Source organism: Condylura cristata, unplaced genomic scaffold (assembly GCF_000260355.1).
Source record: "Condylura cristata isolate star-nosed mole 26May11 unplaced genomic scaffold, ConCri1.0 scaffold00027, whole genome shotgun sequence".
Lineage (NCBI taxonomy): Eukaryota > Metazoa > Chordata > Mammalia > Eulipotyphla > Talpidae > Condylura > Condylura cristata.
This window is the reverse complement of record NW_004567128.1, coordinates 19,530,119-19,539,725: the sequence shown is the minus strand read 5'-3', so window position 1 is coordinate 19,539,725 and position 9,607 is coordinate 19,530,119. Positions and strand designations below refer to the sequence as shown.

At 42.5% G+C, this 9,607-nt stretch overlaps 1 pseudogene; it reads left to right on the top strand.

Moving 5' to 3' along the window:
- The first annotated feature begins 1,505 nt into the window (after positions 1-1,505).
- Positions 1,506-9,607, top strand: part of LOC101618939 — a 29,960-nt pseudogene continuing 21,858 nt past the window's right edge.

Here is a 9,607-nt window from a genome sequence, read left to right as displayed (position 1 = left end):
TCCCTTCTAAAGTGTCAACTGGCATGCTACTTTCTCCAAATATGACAATAATTTTGGAGACTACAACAACAACAAAAAAGAGTTAATAATATCAATTTTAATTTTCTAGCACAAAATCATTTGTATAAAAGGCAACTTGGAAAGAGAAATTTCAGCTCAGTAGTAAAGGAAAGAGTCAGGGGGACCACAATTAAGGGACAAGTATAAATTAATTGCTGGGCTCTCCCTGATGGTGCAACAGGTTAAAGCACAGTACTATGAAGCTGTCCTTAGCCACTGCTGCACAAGTTCAATCCGTGGGCAGGGAGGTGAACCACAGGGCCCAAAAGACCTCTCCTGGCCCACCCACTGCTCCTCTGTTCTGCTCCCCACTGTCACACACACCCTGTGCCTCTGGCCTGTCCCCCAGCTCTTATATGCATACACAAATCTTTTTTTTTTTAAAGGTAAATCAACTGCTTTAGAGCCAAGGGGAGGGAAGGCTTTAATATAGTTCATAATATTGATCAGTAGCTCAGCAGAACTCTTAGAAATCTCACCGGTTAACCACTAGCAGGCAGGCAGCCTATTCAAGATGGTGGAAGGACTTCCAAAAGTGAAAGTCCATTCCAACTTTGGATCTCAGAGACTGCTCAGAGAGGGGCACACTGAAACCCAGCCCAACAGGAAACCAGCACAAAAATCTATACAACTCAACTAAGCAACATGTCCCTACCAGCCCTCTGGCCATATACTAATTCACTAATAAGTAAATGAGACACATAAGTAAATGGCGTTAAGATCCAGCTAGGAGGCAAGGGGCTTAAGTTCAGGGATGTCTGGGGAACTGTGGAAGACAAGACTCCCAAAGGCGAACGTAGTAGGAGAAGCAGGCCTCAGGTGAATCAGCCAGACTAGAGAAGGGCGTCTGCTAAGGGCTGTTCTTACCTGTATGGCCTGGTCCTGGAGGCTCAGGCCTGGCAGGGCCCGCGGCCCGCAAGATGAGCAGGGCCTACACGGTTGGTTGCAACTTGTACTGGTGGGCCTGGCTGGAACCTGTTGCAGTAGTGAGACCGCCTGGCGTATTGTGGTGAGGTGAGGAAAACACACAGGGCCTAGTCGGGATTCTGGAACCCAGACAGAATGTTAAGAGTGGTGCCTCCTGCTGGGCGGCGACTTTGGAGAAAATGACCATGATCACAAAAGCTCAGACTTGAGTCCTGAAAGTTTCAAGAAGCAGATGGCATCTCGGGAGGGGTCTCTGACTAAGCAAGCTTTTCCACTGGGGCTACTTCCGGCCACGTTTGTTTTTTTCCCGGTAAGGTCGGGGCTGGACCCCTGAGCAGACCCACAACCTTCGTCGGTTGTCCGGGTGGCCTTATCTAGGTGCATGTTTTTGCTTCTGGCTCTTCTCAACCACCGTACCTGTAAGATCAGAATGGGAAGTCCGGCTTCCTCCAAAGCCAGAATGCCTCTCTTCTTACATCCAGCTTAGGCGGGGGAGCGAAAGGGGTGGCTCAACAGCGATGGAAATGGAGTCTGCAGTAGAGGAAGTTTTCATGAAACTCAGCCGTGAGTATTGCTGGAGACTGCGGGAATTTCAGCAAGAGGTTCTGGGTTGCCACATCCTGCTGGCATCAAGAGTTGCTGGGGATATCTCATCCTGCATGAAATTCAAATGCTACTGCGGGCCATAACAGCAACTCTCAGGAAAGCTGCGGCAAACTTCAGCCTCGAGGGCTAGTGTGAGGGCGGGGCCTGCCACAATCTCTGCTTCTGATTGGTGAGCTGGTATCACATGACTCACTGTCTTCGAGTATTCCAAATCAGATCCTTTGGCAGCAAAAATGAGGTTGTACACACCCCCTTGGGGGTCTGCCCTGGGCTCTCAGTGTCAATTTCCTCATCTTTAAATACAGCCTTTAAAAGTGAGTGTGTGTGCCCGTGCAGAGTACTTGTGTGCCTTCAAATCAGTTTGTCGGCACTATTCCGCGGGTTGAAACTCAAAATCACTTCAAAATAAATAAATAAATAAATAAAATCACACTCATCAGGGAAAAGTTAACTCCCTACCTAGTTCGCCCTTGTTAAAAACAAGTGGAGATAAACCTTGAAATGCTCTGAGCAGGTGAAAGCAACTTGGTCTTAAACAAAGCTTAATTTAGCTTAATTTGAAAGACCAGGGAATTTTAGCTTAATTTGGAAGACCAGGTCACTTATGTTTTTAAAAGCAAGCAAAGTGTAAACTTTCTCAAAGTGAATATAAAGTAACCACTAACCAATTCGTTATCACTTTAGAAAATTCTGATATAATAAATTACCGAGGAAGGAATAGCCATGCCTTTTATATACACTTTGCTTTTTGACAATGCACCTTAGCCTTATCGATGTTTTTCTTTGAATCCTTTCAGTTTGCAAAACTTGCTGGTGTGTGTACAACCAACTTTATTAACTTTATTTTTTCAGTGTGCCAACTGATAACATTCTTCAAAGCTAAAGTAAAATTAGTGTTTATGGGGGGAACAAGTAAGAGGTCACAGATTTGCAAACTGCAGAGTACAAATTTAGGCAATAATCCATATTGTGTCTTTGTGGGTTTGGCTAAGGGGGGGTTTAAGGAACAAGATTTAGGATAGGATTACAAACTTGTTCACCAACAACTAGAACTGGTTATAAATTATATTCTTTGTAAGTTAGTAGCTTTCATTCAAACTTAACTGGGTTATTAGGGAAAGGAAAAAAAATACGTATCTTTGCACAGTGAACAAAGATGTTTGTACAAAGCCGAGAACTGGTTCTGTTCTGGGAAATAATTTTCAAAAGTTAAAGTTCAGGATGGAGTTTCAGTTCAGTCTGCCTCAAAATTGTTTTTAAAAACATTTAAAAAGCACAAGTTTATTAGGAAAAGTACCACAGAGCCCCCAATCCTGGCTGCTCTAAATGGGTTCTGCCATCCACTGAGTAAACACAAACATACTCCTAATGGATGAGATCTGCAATAAAAAAAAAATAACTTTAATAAGGTTAGTGTGCAATAAAAAGAGAAAGAATATAGCTTCCAGATTAAGCTCCTAAAGTTAACCATCCCCTCATAGGTAAGTGCCCAGCCAAACAGGGTTGGCCCAAAATGGGGTCACTGAGGCCCCAAAATTTACCAAAACTCTAAGCACTTTATGTTGGAGTCCCTTAGGAAAGTGCAGAAGGGACTAGGCAAATTTGGAAGGAAAAGGGAAAAATCAAAATCAAGATAAAGGTAGCCAGTCTCAGCTTCCCCATGGATTTCTCACCCACATCTGTTTCTTTCAAATGTCTCCTTCCATTTTCCCCAAGTCCCTGGTGCAAGTCCAAGAATGAAAGGCAAGTGTGGCTTCTTCACAAGTCTCACTGGTCCTTGCATCTTCTCCAGCACTTTGTTCTGTCTTTCCCCAGCCTTTTCTAGTTTCCTGCCTGCTCAGCTCCACCCTTCCTTGGGTGTAACAGGGACCCTGGGACCTCCCCCTTTCTATGGGTAGGGTACCATTACAAAAGAAAGAAAAGCACCTGTATAGTCATTGGCGAATCTTTGGTTTTACTACCGTTATTTCCAAACATTTGCCACCCTCATGGAATCTAGCCAGGATCCTGAGTCCATGGATGACCAGAGGGGACAGTCCCGGGCCTCTTTCTAACATGTGGATCACCCCACATCATATTAGGACACATTTAAAGGCTGGAGAGCTGTTGAAAATGGTGAAACAGAATGGCAACCCAAACTGTGCTGGTAATGTTCAGCACTGCAGGGGGGTAAAGGTAGACTATCTTCCTGGGAGGAATGCTTCTCTCTGCCTGGCCCCCTGGGCCACAGACGAGGATTGTATGAGAATAAGTGTGGTACTGTCTTTAAATGTACACCAGAAGGCTACATAGTAATCTAGGGATGAACAGATGCTAATTTTTTTAACCTCATCTCCGTTAGTGGCCACACATGTCTCGTTTATGTTAATATAGATGTGTTGTGATGCACAGACTTAAAGATTATTTGGATGTTTATTTTAGTCATGTCTTCATGTATTTATCCAAATCCATAGAATGTATGACACCAAGCATGAACTCTAATTTGAACTATGGACTTTCGGTGATAATGATGTTCAATATAGATCCATTGATAGTAACAAATGTGCACCTCTAGTGGAGGATGTTGACAGGGAGGGAAACTGTATGTATGTAGGGATTGGGACAATATGGGAACTCCATACTTAGCTTCAATGTTGTTGTGAAAAGTCCATTTTTTTAAAAGATTTATTTATGGGCACCTTGGTGGCTCAACCGGTTAGGATACAGAACTGCAAACTGGCTGCAGCCACTTCAGTATGAGTTCGATCCTGGCCCCGGAGGTGATCCATATGGCACAGCAGACCTCTCCTGACCCGCCCACTGCTCCCCGCAGCAGTGTACTTCATCAATCTGCCTGTTCTGTTCCCCACTCTGTCTCTGGCGAATCCTCTCTGCACCTCTGGCTTGTACCCCAGTTCTGTATGCATAAATAAATAAACCTCTGGCTTATACCCCAGTTCTGTATGCACAAATAAATAAATCTTTTTTTAAGATTTATTTATGCATACACAAAATGGGGTGTAAGCCAGAGGTGTGGGGGAGGGGGCGAGGAGGGTTAAGAGGATTCACCAGTAACAGAGTGGGGAGAAGAACAGGTGGATCTACTGAAATACACCACTGAGGGGAGGGGAGCAGCAGGCAAAGCAGGAGAGGTCAGTGGCCCCATGTGGGTCAGCTCCCTAGCTGGGGATCAAACCACACTGCTTGGCTGCAGATAGCTTCATAGAGCTGAGATTTTAACCCCTGTGCCACCAGGAAGACCCTCCATTGTTATTTTTTTTTTTTTAAGTAAATTAAGACTTCAAGCCTGAACCACATACTATAAGATCATTTCTTACTTACTCTTCCTCCTTACTAAAAACATCTACCGATCCTGGAGCGAGTACACGAGGTGATCAAAGGAGGATTTGGAATGTAAGAAGGCAAGCTGGTTTGGGATTCCAGGACTAACGGAGCAGCGCAGCAGCAAGGTCTCTTGTGTGGCACCACCCGAAAGAGGAAAGCCTCTCGTGTGCCATGTTTTCTGACCCCTGACATAGGAATAGGCCAGATAGGTTCAGCCCTCCCCCAGATCCTCTGAATTATATAAGGTGTTGTATAACAACATTAGCTCAAAAAAATCATGGAATTAAAAAAAAAAAAAAACGGTGGGCCTCCCATATGGCCAGGAGTTAAACACCGTGCTATCAAGCTATCATCAGCCACTGTAGCACCAGTTTGAGCCCCCACAAGGGAGCTGACCCACATAGCGCAGCAGACCTCTCCTGTCTCACTCGCTGCTCCCCTCAGCAGTGACCTTCTATCAATGTGCCTGTTCTGTTCCCCACTCTGTCTCTTGTGAATCCTCTCACCCCCACTACCACTGGCCTGTGCCAAGTTCTTTTATGCATAAATAAATAAATCTTTAGAAGATAAAAGTAAATAAATAAAACAAATGGAAGTTCTTCAGACATCATCGGATGAACCTGACATCCATCACTAAGGATCAATTGAGAGTCTCACTAGAAATAAACCACCAAGGAAGGTTATTTCTCTTCCCTCTGAGACTACAAGTCCCTCTTTCCAAAGAGAAAGCTAATGTGGGTGGGGAGAACCCAGATGTAGCTGGGGGCCTGGTCCTAGAAGAGTTCTTATCCTGGAGGGTCTGAGACTTTCTCCCCATCTGAACACACTGGAACTGAGAAGGGGGAACAAAGAAGGGGAGAGGGACCTTATCACAGCAAGCAGCAACATTTGGAGGCCTCTTTGTCCCTGCATGCTCGGAATTCTCCACCTCACTCAGAAATACTGAGGCAGCTGGGCAGAACCAGGCAAAAGGACGAAGTCAAAATGTGCAGCCTGATCCAGAATAAGGACATAAGAAGAAAGTGAAGGTTCTAGTAACAGGAAAACCTGAGAAACTATGACCATCAAGAAAGAGCTGAAGATATGATGACTAAATCTAGCATTGTGTCCTTAATGGGATCCGGGAATATATAAAGAACAATAGATAAAAACTAAGGAAATTGAAAACAGATGTATTTTAGATAATCATACATCAACATTTGGCTCATTGTGACAAATGTACTATTCTACTGGAAGATGTCAATGTTAAAGGAAGCTAGGTGTAGTATACACACACACACACACACACATACTGTCATCACTTTATTGGACATCTAGAATAAATTTATTTGCAAAGTAAAAACCAATCAAGTAGCTATTATACGAAGTCCACTTGTCACATTTATAGGGAAAAAAAGTTTCTGTTTCAACTTTCTGACATTGGATAGTACAGCCAGTGACAACTGTGTGCACTGTCATTAAAACTGCATGTTAGGGTAATTCAGAATTTTACCCACTTGAAAGTATCTTTACTTTAAAATGAAGCATGATTTAGATGCAAATACTGAGATGAGAATGGAAGCTTCAAAATTTTGGATGACATTAATTCTACATAATAAATCATCCCTTTTTAAAAGACCTTGAAACATACAAGAAACAGAAGAACAAAAAACAGTTTATGTTAATAATGTAGTGCATGAGATTTGACAGAAAGAATCAAATGAAGACATAAAACTTGATTCTGCCTTACTCTCATACCAGTCTTAAAAAAGGAATGCAAGCAAACAAAATAAATCTAAGAAGCTGTAAAATGATTCCAAAGCAAGATGGAGTAAGTGCTGAACCTTCTTTACAGCATTATCTCTGACACAGCAAATGAAAAAATCCCTCACTGGACTTTGTGCTTGAATTTTTCAACTTTTGCCTGTGCTTTGCAGTATGCTACCAGGCATTTAATCACTGACCAACATCACTCTGTGAGTTGCACCTGCAGTTCAAGAACTAGAAATGCAGAGGTAAGTATATAAGAGAGAGGTGCAATATATAATATCCAACCTTTTCATTCAATTGTTTCTCATAATTCTCATGTCCCAGGGAAAGGCAGGCTGATTATGTCTCAATGTTCTCAGCATTCAGACACAATGTGTTTAGAAAAGTATTAGAGTTTTACATGCCATTTGTGGCAACATGGATGGAGTTGGAAGGCATCGTGCTTAGTGAAATAAGCCAGAAAGAAAAAGAAAAATAGGGGATGGTTTCACTCATAGCAGAGTGTAAGAGATCAGGAAATAATATACATAGATACAGTTATAGTAATTTTAATAAAGCAAAAAAGAGCATCAACTAACAACTATAAACCACAGACATTCTACAGGGGAGGAGAGGGGAACAAGATCAAAACTGGGGTGGGAAGAGCACACGGGACTATGGTGATGGCACATGGGGGAAGTGGTGGTGGGAAGGTTGCTGAGATTACAACCGAGATAAAAATATGTACAAAAGGAAGAATGATGTAAAAATATAGAAAATAAAAAAAGTATTCGATTTTTAATTAAAGGCTTTATCATTTATTTTTTAAATTAAAAAAATGCTATATCTGTATAGAGTGCTGTGAAGCCTGGAAATATAGAGAAATATATGAAATGTCATCAAAGACATGCTCAATTTGTAAAATAAATAAAATAATGTTATCTGAGTTTCTAGATTTTAGGGCCATTCTGAAGATTGATATAGAACAGGATTCCACATACATTATTAATTTGGAGTGAGAGATAAAATTGGAAAACAATATATACTTTATTATTGCATTTATGTAGCAGCCATAATACATTTCTAGCACTTGTAATAAGATTATACAATGAGGGAAGGGATTGAAGTTAAGAGAGAATTTTGTTATGACTACCTGTTTGGAATTCTTACAATGAAAAAAATACTGCTAAAGCACCATTTCAATATTTTAAGTGAAAAAAAAATAATTTGCAAAATACTCCTCACTCTGATGCTGCAAGCACTGTGAATATAAAGATAGAAACATCTTGTGTCAATAGAACCCTCCTTCTGGCACAAATTGTGTGCTCTTCCACAAATAAATCACAGTCTCCCCATCCATAAAATGACAATTTCTAAGGCTCTTTCCCACTGAACTATTTTATTAAATTATCATAATTAAAATCTGAAATCAGTAAGAGCGTATGCCCACTCACTGGGCCTGTGTTGGCTTTTACAACTCTAGTTCATAATTATAGTGATCAGTGATTCTGAGTGATATAGGTAAACAACTTTTAAAAGAATTTGTCTACAAGAGTCTATATCCTGTAGAAAGCAAATATTTGAAACAGAAGACTCCCAATAGTTTAGTTCTGCTGGGGAAAGAAATGTCTGATAGGAAATTTGTGTTCCATCTAAGCTGTAACCCCTGACTGTTACAGTGTGTGTTCTGACAATGCAGTGTGTGTGTTCTCTGATAGTACAACATGTGTGTGTTCCCTGACAGTAGCGTGTGTGTGTTCCCTGACAGTAGTGTGTGTGTGTGTGTGTGTGTGTGTGTGTGTTCCCTGACAGTACAGCAGCTGCTCTGGACACATGCATTCTATTATTCTCCCCCATTACAATCTAACCTGGGAATCAGTCTCCATCTCTATCAAGAGTTACAGTTTGGCAGATGCACACCCTGACAATGAGATGCATCTTTTCCTAAAAAAAATCATCAAAAAGATGAGCCATGGGGAGGATCCTGAATGGGGTCTGAAGGTGGCCACTCACCCAAGAGGGTGAGCCACAACCTAGCTATCAGTTCTGGGACACACTAAGACTTATGCAGTCTCCAAATTTCTCTGAGGGGATTTCAGTAAGGTAAATGCCTTAGTCAGAAGCGTGTGGCCTCATGTAAGCAGAAAGAGGATCCCCAGTTCCTGTAAGTAAGTGTCCAGGTGAGGGACTTGAGTGACAGCAGAAGGATGGGGGTGAGGATCCACCCAGAAGCCCACCCCAGGTAGGAGGCCCCAGGTGGGAGTGGCTAAAAGTGGCACACCTGTCTTTCTAGTCAGGAGACAGAGAAGCCCATGGCCCTGTCAGGGGCCCGAGTACAGAGTCTGAGTGGGGACTAAAAGAACCACCCACACTGGAAGGAGCCCCAGGACCTTGCAGAGCCCTGAGCTGGGAAGCTCTAGAATGAATGTCAGATTGACATGCCCCTTTATTTCTTTTGGTGAGGTGAGTTTCAGGGAGAAGAGCACCTTGCTCTTAGAGAGGGGTCCAAGTTAAGAAGCAAATCATGAAATGGGAGAGAAAAGACAATAAAAAGCATACAGGTCAGAAAGGAGAAGTAAAACCATCTCTGTTCATAGACGAAATGATCGTCACTGGACGAAATCCTAGGAACTCTACTCTCTTGAACTACTGAGTTCAGCAAGGTTACAGGAAACACGAGAAACACACACAAAGCAATTGCATCTGATGTATACATTATATGTGCCATTCCTGGTGGCACAACAGGTTAAAACACAGCACTATGAGGCAATCTGCAGCCACTGAATTCTATCCTCAGCCAGGGAGATGGCCCACATGGCACAGCAGACCTCTTCTGTCCCACCCGCTGCTCCCTCAGCAGTTTTTCAAAGTAGATCTGCCTGTTCTGCTCCCCACTCTGTTTCTGGTGAATTATCTCACCACCCCTGCACCTCTGGCCTGTACCCCATTCTTGTATGCATAA